Consider the following 15,713-nt stretch of genomic DNA (forward strand, 5'->3'; position numbering starts at 1 on the left):
CAACTGCGACCTGGCCAAGATAAAGCAAAGCAGTGTGACACAGACAACAACACAGAGTTACACATTGAGTAAACAATAAACAAGCCAATAACACAATAAACAAGTCAATGACACAGTAGAAAAGAAAGTCTATATACAGTGTGTTCAAATGGCATGAGGAGGTAAGGCAATAAATAGGCCATAGGAGCGAATAATTACAATTTAGCAGATTAACACTGGAGTGATAAATGAGCAGATGATGATGTGCAAGTAGAGATACTGGTGTACAAAAGAGTAGAACAGTAAATAAAATAAAATCAGTATGGGAATGAGGCAGAGTATTCTTTGTAAGAAGTTGTAGGCCTATATAGTCAGAATTTAGATACATACCTGGTAAAATAAGGATTAAGTTTAAAAAATCTATAAAATGAACCTCTCAATGCGAATGATGTCAGAGTAGGAGTAGAAGAGGATGCAGTGAGAGATCTCTCCATCCCTGGCTGCTCTGTTTGACTCCTGGTAGTAGCCCTCCACTGACTTGGAGACTGGCGTGGATCACCTAGCGAACATCAGACTTGTCGATGCCTATGCCAAAGGCTATGGTGGCACACATGACCAGGAGGACAGGGATACAACATTAACCTCTTCATGAAGTTAGTAGAAGGTTGTTAGTGATGTTAACATCTGTTTAGATCACCTCACCTGGCAGCCATCCTGATTGATTCACTTGGTCTGCACATATTCTCTGTCTTTGTCATTGAGGGCCTGCCCGGTAATCTACCTCTAGTATACCAGCCCTCTGAAGACTGTCAGCCATGGTGTCAGACATTACGGGACAGACAGCACACAATGCCTGAATCACCTAGAGTATACACAAGGAGTAAAAAACAAGTTTGGATCCCAGTCCTCAAAAACACATTATTCAATGAGCATTGGAAACTTCAGACAAACTTAGGGAGAACACTAATGTGGATGATGGTTATTGATCTATCAGTCCTCATCTACCTTCTTGGGTTTCTTGGGTAGCACAGCATACTTGCGGTGGTTTCTGTTGAAGCTGATGGTAAATCTGAAAGAGAAAAGACACAGTGAGGAACATTCATTCAAACAGCTGCTGTATGTTTGCATGAGACATCACTACATCTGTACTGGTATTTTGTCCCAGGTAAGACACCTCTTAGAGTATGTACACCTGAAGTCCGGTCATCTGCAGCTGGTTGAGGATGTCCTTCTGGACACTGGGGGTGGCTGTGGCCGTTAGAGCCATGCGGGGCACTTTTTCCGCAGCTCATGCATCCACTTGTAGTCTGGCCGGAAGTCATGGCCCACTGAGATTTAAAAAATAAATGTGCATGAGGCTCATCCATGACCACAAAACAGTAGGGCAGATAAAGCATCACATTCACTACATGAACCTACCTGACTGACAGCGAGCCTCAATGACAAAGCGTGCCAGAAGACCGCTCTCATACAGGTTCTGAAGGGCACTGATCAATCTGCCACTCGCACACACCTGGGGAAAGGGATAGGTCAGAAAACACAGGTTTGATTAGAGCAGTTTCTGTTCTTGCTAAGCATGTTATTGTCACAGTGTGAACAAACAGGGGGTTTTCAAGAAGAGGTTCATGTTAGTTTTTGCTACAGGCCTTGTGATTTTATTCTCACCTTCTCAGCAGTGGCATAAAGCAGTTTAATGATGGGGGTCCTTTTTGGACAGCTGCAAGATCCTCCCTGCTTCACCATCAGCCTTGTCAGCCTTGACAAACTTGTGGCAGGAATCTAAAAGCATGTAAGGATGTTTAAAACACCTTCCACGCACAGGGTGGCAAGAATGTACACATTTCATACTTCGCACTGTGAGCAGTATGGTTGAAAACGTACGTGAAGAGTAATGAGTTTCTGGGCCTGGTCTACAATGAGTGATTTCAGTGGTGAGATGACCTCAGTCACTCCTGCGCACACACACGCCGGCAGCTGGTAACAAAGACTTTTACCCCCTCCTGAAAAACAGGAAATAAATCACAGTTTATTACATTTCCATCAAAATGATCTGTTCATAGCTACTAAATGTTACAAATCTGCAAAGTCAGTTTAAGTTATTTGAATTAATGCATTAAAATGCACTTGTTGTATGGTACAATGTTCTTAACTCTTCTTGAACTGGTTAAGGGCTTGAAAGTAAGCATTTCACGATAAGGTCTACACTTGTTGTATTCGGCGCATGTGACAAATAAAATTTGATTTGATACAATCTGCATTGATTCACCACTCACCGAACAACGTAGCATTAATGGTCTCTAGTTGATTGAATAGGAACCAGACCAAATCGCTTGTGGAAAATCATAATCTCTGGACAGTTGGGGAAGTTGAAGCGATCGTGGGCAGGGTTTCTTTATGTGGTCTCTGCAAATTATATGAGAGATAAACATGGGTGTCTGGGCTACAGACCAAGTAATACATGTCAGAAAAAATTATCAATTTTTTTTAGTAGAAGGAACAATACAATCAAATCTCAAGGCTGCTCTATTGAATGTACTTGCCAGGAGAGGGGATTTTAGGAGGCTTGGCCACAGGGGCTGGTGTAGCTGGTTTCTTTTGCCATGTTGATGTTCTTGGTCCTCCCTCACACACCACTTTAGTGACAGCACTGCTGTGCTTCTTGCCTTGATGCTGAGGAGCTCAGGGGTTCATCAAAGTAATCAGGGATATCTGAATCACTGATGTCATCTATGTCAAAGTCATCAATGAAAATAAATAATCCGGCTCCGTGACTGCCGGGGCTTGAGCCACAGAGGCTTGGGTACTGCTCTCCCCAGTCCCTTGTACAGCAGCTGCCGGCCTCTTCTGTGAGAAGAAGAGATTTGACTGCTCCACATCACAAGTTAGATTTTTGGAGATGGTGTTATTTGGAGAGAGTCACAATTACTTTGGCCTCTTGTAAATACTTTCCCCTCGTCTCCAGAGAAAATAGGACTTGCCAGAGTGCTGGGTTTCCAAGAGGTGCTTTGTGCCGGAACTCCATTGATCATGCAGTCAGAGTCCTCAAACAAAGTGCTGTTGTAGTCCACAGATATGACTGAGGATCCCCTGAATGGAAGGGCTTTCATGGAAGAATCTCCTTTATCATTGGGCAGGCAAGTGGTGGTAGACAGGACACACGGTGTAGCAAAAGAAAAGGTAGGCTTTTCTCTAAATCTGGGTTCAAAGACAGTGCTGTCTGGCTGTTGTGTCCTGAAAGATGTGTCACTGCTGCCAGTAGCAATGATATTTTTCCTAAGGGTAAAACGTGATATAACTAGCAGATTTGTAAGATTTAAAAAAAAAGTAACATTTATTTAACTAGGCAAGTCAGTTAAGAACAAATTCTTATTTACAATAGGCCATCATTCAACATTTAATATTAAATAAAAATATAGGACAAAACACATCACAATAAGAGAAACCACAACACTACATAAAGAGAGACCTAAGACAACAACATAGCATGGCAGCAACACATGACAACACAGCATGTTAGTAACACAACATGACAACGACATGGTAGCAACACAACATGGCAGCAGCACAAAATGGTACGAACATGATTGGATACAGACAACAGCACAAAGGGCAAGGAGCTGGAGGCAACAATATATCATGTGAGATTAATACATAGTATTACAGTAAAATTACAGCTGAAACTTAATCGACAGCTGTTGTCCCATATAGCGCAGAATCAAGGAATTACCTGTGAGCCCGCTGCAGTAAGAGTTCTGTCCCACAGGACAGGCCTATCAGTTCATGCTCGGGAATAGAATCCACCAGAACACTGATGATACTCAATGATCCATGATCCTCAAAAATTGATCTTCTGATTTTAGATTGGTGACTTTTCGGGAAAAATAAATGTTTGTTAAACCATTTGAGCGTATTATACCTTAGAGGGAACTTCCACCTTGGTGATGCCTGATGTGAACTTATTTTTTTAAACAAAATGTCCTGCAAACAAAAGTGAAGTCAAGCGATTATAGCTAACCTCATAACAGTGTTTATGTAGCTGGAAAGATACTTAGTGAGGAGCTATAAGACTACCAAGGCAATATTTAAGCAATAAGGCCTGAGGGGGTGTGGTACATGGCCAATATACCACGGCTAAGGGCTGTTCTTATGCACAGCGCAACTCGGAGTGCCTGGACACAGCCCTTAACCATGGTATATTGGAGATATTTGGGGTGGCAGCGTAGCCTAGTGGTTAGAGCATTGGACTAGTAACTAAAAAAGATTGCAAGATCACATCCCTGAGCTGACAAGAACCAGGATCTTTGCCCTCTTTGGGAACCAGGATCTTTGCCCTCTTTGGGTACAGCAAGCACCCCTCCCTCTGCACCAGCCCCCTCCATGCACCACCCCCCGTCTCCCACATCCAGGCTGCTGTGGTCAGAGAGAGGTTGTAAATTCCTGAGATTATCTCCTCATGGCCACAGTATAGAGACAGAGTCAATTTTCATAGGGAATAAAGGAATTTCTTCCACCTCACAGAACTGGAGAACCGAACAACATTTATGTTCTGGAGAAGGTAGAAAAGATTGGTGAAGAATCCAGCTACGAACTGGTACAATTTGGTGAAACTCATGGGAGACAATACGGCCACATTACCATAACGCTGTTTATATAATAGCCTCAGATATCCTGTCTGGGAACGGGGTTCCATTAGCGGAAATTGCAGGGCGCCAAATTCAATCAACAGAAATCTCATAAATCACATTTCTCAAACATACAAGGTATTAGGCAACATTTTAAAGATAAAATTCTCATTAATCCAGCCACAGTGTCTGATTTCAAAAAGGGTTTACAGCGAAAGTTCCACAAACGATTATGTTTGGTCACCACCAAGTCACAGAAAATCACAGCCATTTTTCCAGCCAAAGAGAGTTGTCACAAACAGCAGAAATATAGATAAAATTAATCACTAGCCTTTGATGATCTTCATCAGATGACAGTCATAGGACTTCATGTTACACAATACATGTATGTTTTGTTCGATATAGTGAATATTTATATCCAAAAATCTCATGTTACATTGGCGTTTTATGTTCAGTAGTTCCAAAACATGCGTTGATTTTGCAGAGAGACACATCAATTAACAGAAATACTCATAATAAACATTGATAATAGATACAACTATTATACATGGAATTTTAGATAAAAAGCATCATCTGAGTACGGAGCTCAAAGCCCAAAACAGCCAAAGAAATATCCGCCACATTGTGCAGTCAACATTAGTCAGAAATAGCATTACCTTTGATGATCTTCATCAGAATGCACTCCCAGGAATCCCAGTTCCACAATAAATGTTTGATTTGTTCGATAAAGTTAATCATTTATGTTCAAACCCCTCCTATTGTTAAGGCGTTTCGTAAACAAATCGAAACTCACGAGGTGCGGGAAAGTCCAGTGGAAATGTCGGACGAAAATTTTAAAAATATATATTTTTCTTGTCGTAGAAACATATCAAACAATGTATAGAATCAATCTTTAGGATGTTTTTATCATAAATGTTCAATAATGTCCCAACCGGAGAAGTCCATTGTCTGTAGAAAAGCAATGGAACGAGAGGTAACTTTCTCATGACCGCGCGTTACGAGCCCGTGGCTCTCTGGCAGACCTCTGACTCATTCCCCTCTCATTCAGCCCCCCTTCATAGTAGAAGCATTAAACAGTGTTCTAAAGATTGTTGACATTTAGTGGAAGCCTTAGGAAGTGCAAGATGACCAATATCCCACTGTATCTTCAATAGGGGCTGAGTTGAAAAACTACAAACCTCAGATTTCCCACTCCTGGTTGGATTTTTTCTCAGGTTTTTGCCTGCCATATGAGTTCTGTTAGACTCACAGACATCATTCAAACAGTTTTAGAAACTTCAGAGTGTTTGCTATCCAATACCGCTAATAATATGCATATATTAGGATCTGGGACTGAGTAGGAGGCAGTTTACTCTGGGCACGCTTTTCATCCAAAAGTGAAAATGCTGCCCCCTAGCCCAAACAGGATATGAGGCTAACATCTAATTGCTGTATAAGATGAATGAGTGAGGATGAGACTGTTTGTGAAATTGTGTAATGTGATGTTGGACTGTTTAATGAAGGAAACTCCAATTCCCTTTCGAGTTTAACTAAATCCGAGGACCTCCCATGAGCACAGTTATGGTCATCCTGGGACAGGCCCTTTCCTGCAATTCCAAATAAAAACCCCACCTTGAGAATTTCTCAACAGACCATGTTGCTCTCAATTACGAGAGTACAAAGGTTGCAGACCAGCTTACCTCGATAACGAGAGGGCCAAGGTTTGAGACCAGACTGCTGAATCTTTTAACCATCCCACGTGATTAAACTCTTAGACTATCGATACCGACAGAATAAGAACAAGTCTTTGATATTAATTACTAGTCTGCAGCTAGGTTTTCGGTATCATTGAACGCGAAGACCGACAACCGCCAAAACATCTATCCATAAATGAATGAATGTCACTCTGAACTATCCATTCTAACCACGACAGAGAGGGCGGACACACTCTCCAACAGAAAATAACTTTTCAACAGAGATCCCGACGACACACTGAGCATAAATATATATATTGATTGCAATTGTTCCCGAATGAGTGAGCGTTCATGTGCAAAGGATTAGCATTTCAATTGTTATAATTATCAACTGTGTGTTGTCTTATCTTAGTCGACCCCAACTTCCCTTTTGTCTAACAAGCCGCCATGCCGGTTTAGCCCACTAGGGCACATTCTCCTATCATTTCTTGTAACCATATTTCATTTATTTGTTTGTGTGTGCACTTCTGTGATTGTTTAGTTAATTAATAAATAAATGATTTAAGACAATTGATGTATGGATTACTCATAGTGAAGACTGGGTTCATGCAGATAACCAACAATTTACGACATTAGGAAAATTATAACTTTGTAATCTGAATATTTTCCTTGGTGCCCCGACTTCCTAGTTAATTACAGTTACATGATTAATCAGTTTAATCGCGTAATATAATTACAGAGAGTCATTTGATAAAGACTAATCTTCAGTTTAATGATGCCAAAGACACGACACCACTGTTCCTAGGCTGTCATTGAAAAAAATGATTTGTTCTTTAACTGGCTTGCCTAGTTAAATAAAGGTAAAGATATATACCACAAACCCCCGAGGTGCCTTATAAACTGGCTACCAACATAATTAGAGCAGTAAAAATACATGTTTTGTCATACGCTGTCAGCCAATCAGAATGCAGGGCTCGAACCAGCCGGTTTATAATGAACTCAGCTTGGTGCAGACTTTTAGCTGCCTCTGGTCCACACGCACACGTATGCAGCTTGTAGAGTTAGTAAAGGTACAAAATAGTAGTTTAGCTATATCGCATTTTGCGAGAAACAACAGATTGCGCATACATAGCAAAGTTCAACAACACTCTAAAATATCTTTACTTTGGAGGCTTGACGCCAGTCAATAAACAGCATCAGGGCAACAAATCGTTGGAAGGTTCCATGTAATGCTCAGGACCAGACCGTCCTAACAGTTAGCCAGTTAACATTATACAACTCAAACTAACTAAATAATTTATCAACATAGCTACTCACCCTGGTTTGGGTTTAAACAGAGAGCATTTGCTGTGAGCACCATTGCTATATATCTCAAATTGTTCTACCAAATTATTTTGAAGAAGACTGGACATCATCAGCTAACGCTTTAGGCTAGCGACTCAACTTCATAACGTTAGTGTAATCATAAAAAGCTGGCTAGCTTGTACAGTCTCTGAACGTCTTATTGTCGAGGTGTAGTAACAACAAAAAGGCTGTCTATGTTGCTGTTTACATAGCTAGCTATAATTTACTAAAATTAATTCAGCAAATAGGCTGTATGTTTTGCGCCATTCTGACTAGCTGGCTTCCCATTGGCTGATTGTCTTTTATAGGGGTCAGGTACTGCAGGGGGATCAGCCAGATATCTAAATTTACATTGTAGTTTGTTTTATGGATATTGCTAACAACAACAGATTAAACCAAAATGTGTTCTGAACATAAATGTACAGTAAGTTAATATGTACAACTTGCAAAGTGTTCTCTCTGCCTATGGCAAAATGTGAAGAATTTTGCAGGAAATTATATTGAAAACCGCTTCATTTTCTCAAGAGGCAGGACTTTTAAATGTTCTGTAGACTTGGTTCATCCATCCATGCACTGCAGACATCGTAGTAAAATGTATTGTATGCTATTTTATCGCACTTGAGATGTGTTCTGATTTTGAGGGGGCCCCTGATGAGTTCCCTATCACAAAAGGGGTCTCTAAAAAGTTTGTGAACCCCTGGCCATCTGGCTGCATGCAAAGAGGAATATATAGAACAGTACAGTCGTGGCCAAAAGTTTTGAGAATGACACAAATATTAACTTCCACAAAGTTTGCTGCTTTAGTGTCTTTAGATATTTTTGTCAGATGTTACTATGGAATACTGAAGTATAACTAAAACATTTCATAAAAACACTTCATTTCAAAGGCTTATATTGACAAATTACATGAAGTTGATGCAAAGAGATCGAACGGGAGCACCCGGTACTGATATAATCTGTCTGGTGTCGAAAACGCCTTCTTCTCCCGGGAGGAGGCTGCCAACGATACTTGCCAATATCCTTTGGTCAGGTCAAAGGTGCTGATGCACCGGCCTTTCCCAATCGGTCGATGAGCTCGTCCACCCTCGGCATGGGGTATGTGTCGAACAAGCTTATTTCGTTCACACCCCAGAAATCACCGCCTTCCTTCGGGCCTCCGGAATCTGATATGGCCTCTTTCATACCGTTGCCCCGGGCCGGGTATGGATGTGGTGTTCAATGAGGGTCATACGGCCCGGCTTCACGGAAAGCAACGCCATGTTCCGATCAACGAGCTCCCTGAGCTCTTGCTTCTGGGCTGGGTCGAGGTCTTCATTGTTCGGGACCACCACTGGTACCATTGGCGTCCGGGGTCCCGACCATAACACGGCCAAGGCTGTCCTCTCGTGCCACTTCTTCAACAGGTTCACGTTGTAAATCTGTTGAGGTTTCCGTCTCCCCGGCTGCCGTACACGGTAATTGACAGGTTCCAGCTTCTCGATCAGCTTGTATGGCCCGTGCCTTGTTGCCAGGATCTTACTTTCGGCCGTGGGGATTAAGACAAACACCCTGTCTCCCACCTGGAATTCTCGGGACTGGGCCCCCCTGGACTTGGGCGCGTTGGGCCTTCTCCATATGTTCCCTCACGACTGGCTATAAGGCGGTCCCAGTTCTTCCCGTCCTGCTCGATGACCTTCCACAGCATTTGTTTGAGCATTTTATTGAACCGCTCGACGAGTCCATCCGTCTGCGGATGGAAGACGGAGGTCCGGATCTGCTTGATCTGTAGGAGAGCACACAAATCTTTCATTAGGCGGGACATAGACTCAATACCTTGGTCTGTTAGGATCTCGTTTGGGATGCCAACCTACTAAAGAGGTGGAACAGCACCCGGCCAATTCCCTTGGATACCGCCGCCCGTAGGGGAATGGCCTCGGGATATCGGGTGGCATAGTCCACTATTACCAGGATGTACCGGTGTCCTCGTGCTGCTTTTACGAGGCATCCCACTATGTCCATGGCGATGCTTTCAAAGGGCAGGGGGACCAGTGGGTTTCGGAAGTGTGCCTTTGGGGCAGTCTTTTGACACTCCGGACAGCTGCGACAGTAATCTTCCACAGCCCTCCTCATCCCGGGCCAGTGGAACTGGGCGACGATCTGTTCCTGGGTCTTCTCCATTCTCAGGTGCGCCCCCAACAGATGGGTGTGGGCCAGCTGAACAACGGTTCCCATGTACTATCGGGGCAGCAACCATACCTCTCAAAGTTCCCCCTGTTGGCGCGACACCTGATACAAAAGGTTATTCTTGATTTGGAAATGGGGGTATCGCCAGTCACTCACCCCCGGAAGTAGCTGTCCCATCCACCGCTATCACTTGGGCTGTGGTGGCTTTTAAGTTAGGATCCTCCCACTGGGCCGTCCCAAATTGTCCACTCAGTTTGCCCCCAGGGGGTGTCTCGACTGGCCCCTCGAAAATCGAGGAGGAGGCTCTTCCTTCTGTGGTTCCCCCAGGGGGGGGGTCTGGTTCATATCAAATCAAAATGTATTTGTCACATACACATGGTTAGCAGATCCTGTTATGGCAAAGCGATCCCCGAGGGGAACTCCACCCCCCCATTCAGCTGAAAAGGTGGCGCAGGGAATTCAAAAATATTCTTTAGAAATATTTAACTTTCACACATTAACAAGTCCAATAAAGCAAATGAAAGATAAACATCTTGTTCATCTACCCATCATGTCCGATTTTTAAAATGTTTTACAGCGAAAACATATATATTCATGTAAGACCACCACCAAATCAAAGGAAAAACACAGCCATTTTTTCCAACCAAAGATAGAGTCACAAAAGCAGGATTAGAGATAAAATGAATCACTAACCTTTTGAAAATCTTCATCAGATGACACTCATATGACATGTTACACAATACATTTATGTTTTGTTCGATAATATGCATATTTATATCCACAAATCTCGGTTTACATTGACGCCATGTTCAGAAATGCCTCCAAAATATCCGGAGGAATTATAGAAAGCTACGCCAGACAACAGAAATACTCATCATAAACTTTGACTAAAGATACATGTTCTACATATAATTAAAGATACACTGGTTCTTAATGCACCCACTCTGTCAGATTTTTTTTAAACATTACGAAAAAAGCCTACCATGCAATAATCTGAGACAGCGCTCAGACGTAAAAGTATTTCTCCACCATGTTGGAGTCAACAGAAATACGAAATTACATCATAAATATTCCCTTACCTTTGATGATCTTTCATCAGAATGCAGTGCAAGGAGTCCTAGTTCCACAATAAATTGTGGTTTTGTTCCATAATGTCCAATACTAGTGTCCAATTAGCTGCATTTGCTAGCACTTTCAGCTCAAGTGCCCAAAAGCTGACGCTGGTCCAGGACAACTCGCACGAAAACTTCAAAAAGATGTATTCCAGGTCGAATAAACTGGTCAAACTAAGTAGAGAATCAATCTTCAGGATGTTATTTTCATATATATCCAATAACGTTCCAACCGGATCATACGTTTTCATCTGCAGCCAAATGGAACGACGGTGGCACCCACAGAGAAATGCGCCACAGGGAAATTGCATTCTGCCAAGACCGTGACTATTTCCCCTCCCATTCGGTCAAAGTTCACACCAGAAGCTCCATTCCACGTTCCTCTGAATGAGGACATCTAGTGGAAGGCGTAGGAAGTGCTACTAGATCCATATCTTGTTGGGAAAGGAAGGGGCGATGACGTCAAATTTGACCCACATTCAGAATTTCACGTCTTGTTTGGAAGATTGCCTGCCCTATGAGTTCGGTTATACTCACAGACATGATTCAAACAGTTTTAGAAACTTCAGAGTGTTTTCTATCCAATAGTAATGATAATATGCATATATTAGCAAGCTAGGACAGAGTAGGGTGCAGTTCACTATGGGCACGCAATTCATCCAAAGTGAAAATACTGCCCCCTATCCCCAACAAGTTTTAATGCGAGTGTAGCGAAATGCTTGTGCTTCTAGTTCCGACAATGCAGTAATAACCAACGAGTAATCTAACCTAACAATTCCACAACTACTACCTTATACACACAAGTGTAAAGGGATAAAGAATATGTACATAAAGATATATGAATGAGTGATGGTACAGAACGGCATAGGCAAGATGCAGTAGATGGTATCGAGTACAGTATATACATATGAGATGAGTAATGTAGGGTATGTAAACATTATATTAAGTGGCATGGTTTAAAGTGGCTAGTGATACATGTTTTACATAAAGATGGCAAGATGCAGTAGATGATATAGACTACAGTATTATTTATTTATTTATCCATTATTTTATCAGGTAAGTTGACTGAGAACACATTCTCATTTGCAGCAACGACCTGGGGAATAGTTACAGGGGAGAGGATATACATATGAGATGAGTAATGTAGGGTATGTAAACATTATATTAAGTGGCATTGTTTAAAGTGGCTAGTGATACATTTTTTTTACATCAATTTCCATTATTAAAGTGGCTGGAGTTGAGTCAGTATGTTGGCAGCAGCCACTCAATGTTAGTGGTGGCTGTTTAACAGTCTGATTGCCTTGAGATAGAAGCTGATTTTCAGTCTCTCGGTCCCTGCTTTGATGCACCTGTACTGACTTCGCATTCTGGATGATAGCGGGGTGAACAGGCAGTGGATCGGGTGGTTGTTGTCCTTGATGATCTTTATGGCCTTCCTGTGACATCGGGTGGTGTAGGTTTCCTGGAGGGCAGGTAGTTTGCCCCCGGTGATGCATTGTGCAGACTTCACTACCCTCTGGAGAGCCTTACGGTTGTGGGTGGAGCAGTTGCCGTACCAGGCGGTGATACAGCCCGACAGGATGCTCTCGATTGTGTATCTGTAGAAGTTTGTGAGTGCTTTTGGTGACAAGCCAAATTTCTTCAGCCTCCTGAGGTTGAAGAGGCGCTGTTGCACCTTCTTCACAACGCTGTCTGTGTGGGTGGTGATGTGGTGATGTCTACGCCGAGGAACTTAAAACTTACTACACTCTCCACTACTGTCCCGTCGATGTGGATAGGGGGGTGCTCCCTCTGCTGTTTCCTAAAGTCCACAATCATCTCCTTTGTTTTGTTGACGTTGAGTGTGAGGTTATTTTCCTGACACCACACTCCGAGGGCCCTCACCTCCTCCCTGTAGGCCGTCTCGTCGCTGTTGGTAATCAAGCATACCACGGCAAACTTGATGATTGAGTCCAGTCGTGGGTGAACACAGGGAGTACAGCAGAGGGCTCAGAACGCAACCTTGTGGGGCCCCAGTGTTGAGGATCAGCGGGGTGGAGATGTTGTTACCTACCCTCACCATCTGGGGGCGGCCCGTCAGGAAGTCCAGTACCCAGTTGCACAGGGCGGGGTCAAGACCCAGGGTCTCGAGCTTGATGACGAGTTTGGAGGGTACAATGGTGTTAAATGCTGAGCTCTAGTCGATGAACAGCATTCTCACATAGGTATTCCTCTTGTCCAGATGGGTTAGGGCAGTGTGCAGTGTGGTTGCGATTGCGTCATCTGTGGACCTATTGGGGCGGTAAGCAAATTGCAGTGGGTCTAGGGTGTCAGGTAGGGTGGAGGTGATATGGTCCTTGACTAGTCTCTCAAAGCACTTCATGATGACGGAAGTGAGTGCTACGGGCGGTAGTCATTTAGCTCAGTTACCTTAGCTCTCTTGGGAACAGGAACAATGGTGGCCCTCTTGATGCATGTGGGAACAGCAGACTGGGATAAGGATTGATTGAATTTGTCCGTAAACACACCAGCCAGCTGGTCTGCGCATGCTCTGAGGACGCGGCTGGGGATGCCGTCTGGGCCTGCAGCCTTGCGAGGGTTAACACGTTTAAATATTTTACTCACGTTGGTTGCAGTGAAGGAGAGTCCACAGGCTTTGGTAGCGGACCGTGTCAGTGGCACTGTCAGTCCTCAAAGCGAGCAAAGAAGTTATTTACCTGGGATTTTGCCTGGGAGCAAGATATCTTGGTCCGCGACGGGGCTGGTTTTCTTTTTGTATTCCGTGATTGACTGTAGACCCTGCCACATACCTCTTGTGTCTGAGCTGTTGAATTGCAACTCTACTTTGTCTCTATACTGACGCTTAGCTTGTTTGATTGCCTTGAGGAGGGAATAGCAACACTGTTTGTATTCGGTCATGTTTCCAGTCACCTTGCCCTTGTTAAAAGCAGTCGTTTCAGTTTCGCGCGAATGCTGGCATCAATCCATGGGTTCTGGTTGGGAATGTTTTAATCGTTGCTGTTGGTATAACATCGCCGATGCACTTTCTAATGAACTCACTCACCGAATCAGCGTATTCGTCAAAGTTGTTGTTGGCCGCAATGCGGAACATATTCCAATCCACGTGATCGAAGAAGTTTTGAAGCGTGGAATCAGATTGGTCGGACCAGCGTTGAACAGACCTGAGCGCAGGAGCTTCATGTTTTAGTTTCTGTCTGTAGGCTGGAAGCAACAAAATGGAGTCGTGGTCAGCTTTTCCGAAAGGAGAGCGGGGGAGGGCCTTATATGCGTTGCGGAAGTTAGAATAACAATGATCCAGGGGTTTACCAGCCCTGGTTTCACAATCGATATGCTGATAGAATTTAGGTTCTGGCACCCCCTCTGACTCCGACTCCGGACCCGTAGATACAGGTTGATCAACCGTTTGTTTCCGGGCTGCACAGGCAATGGGTTGTCCTCGCTCTCGTCTTCGGCCGGCTTGCACCTTCTTCCTCAGTTCGTGCCCCCACAGGGGCGCGATCAGCGGACAATCTCGTCCCACTAGGAGAGGTACCGGCAACTCTGGTACTGGCAGTTCCCTTGTGGCGTCACGATGTTGATCCATACGGTTGGATACCGCTTTGTGTCCCCATGAACACAGGAAATTGACATCTCCCTACCACGTTCGGTATCCTGGTTCAGCAGGCTCGTGGTTACGAGGGTAACCATACTCCCGGAGTCTAATAGAGCTTCCGTGTCATGTCCGTCAACCTTCACCGGGACCATGGGTGCAGTTGATTTGTGGTGTGCCCAACAGGAGGTGATATAGTTCACTACATGACCCACCTTGCCTCCGGGGCTGGCTGATGGTATTTACTCCTCTCGAGCCAGGCAATTCCAGGCAATGTGCCCCCGGGCACACTTCCTTTGGTCTCCATCCACCTGGGGTCGTCGGTGGCGGGTCGACCCTACCCCAGCCGTCTCTCCACGGGTCCTTGTCCTTGGATTAGCTCAGTTTCAAAGGTGTTTCTTAAAATAATAGTCCTTAAGAAAAGAATAGGTCTCCCCCAAGAGACCTTCTTTGGGATACCGTCTTCTGGGTTCCGGGTCTTGCTGTATCCTGTGGGGATCAAAAACTGAACTCCCTCCTATACGGGAGTCCTTTCCTCCTCCAGTCTCTCTGTTGTGTGCTGCCCTTCTGGCAGCTTTATGGGAGTTGTAGCCATCAGTGAGCCATCAGACCTTGATTATTCACCAATCCCCAATCAGTCCCAATTAGTCCTGGCCAGAGAGCCCGTCGAGACCTGGCATGTCCAGCAGATGGAGCAATCGCCTCGTGATGTATACTCCGTCTGTCACCAGGCATTGACGAGTCTCCCCCTGGTGGCTGACCTGCTGTACGCCACAACTGATATTACCATTATTCTAGGTTTAAAAACATAGTAGAGACTCATTCTCACGTGCTGTACACACCACTATGGTAATGCATGAAATCAGAGGTCACCTCATAGGCAAGGCTGACAGGGTTGTGTTTGGCCACAGCATCCAGCATACCCATTTCATCATACTGCCATGAAAAAAACAAACAATAAGATGACTGCCTGGGTAGTCAATGCACCAAATAACCCAAAGTAATGTGAATTTACTTACCCTTGTTATGTTGACCACATCCTTAACGAAAGCAGCGGCCAAATCAGTCTTGAACTTGCAAGTGCCCTCCTTCAAAATGATTCCAGCATAAATGATGTTAATAGATTGTCACCTTTCAAAGTGCTAGTACTGTAGTTGTTGTAAAGATGGCATTGCTATTTACATATATGTGCTGTTATGGATAGTTATCCTCTGTCATGAGTCCCTTGTTA

At 44.0% G+C, this 15,713-nt stretch overlaps 1 pseudogene; it reads right to left on the reverse strand.

Annotated features, from left to right (window-relative positions):
* Positions 1 to 399: 399 nt before the first annotated feature.
* LOC110532195 (recQ-like DNA helicase BLM) lies at positions 400 to 2,886 on the reverse strand (annotated as a pseudogene).
* Positions 2,887 to 15,713: the final 12,827 nt, after the last annotated feature.

This window comes from Oncorhynchus mykiss, chromosome 1 (assembly GCF_057628025.1).
Source record: "Oncorhynchus mykiss isolate SJ-2025 chromosome 1, ASM5762802v1, whole genome shotgun sequence".
In the NCBI taxonomy this organism is placed as follows: domain Eukaryota; kingdom Metazoa; phylum Chordata; class Actinopteri; order Salmoniformes; family Salmonidae; genus Oncorhynchus; species Oncorhynchus mykiss.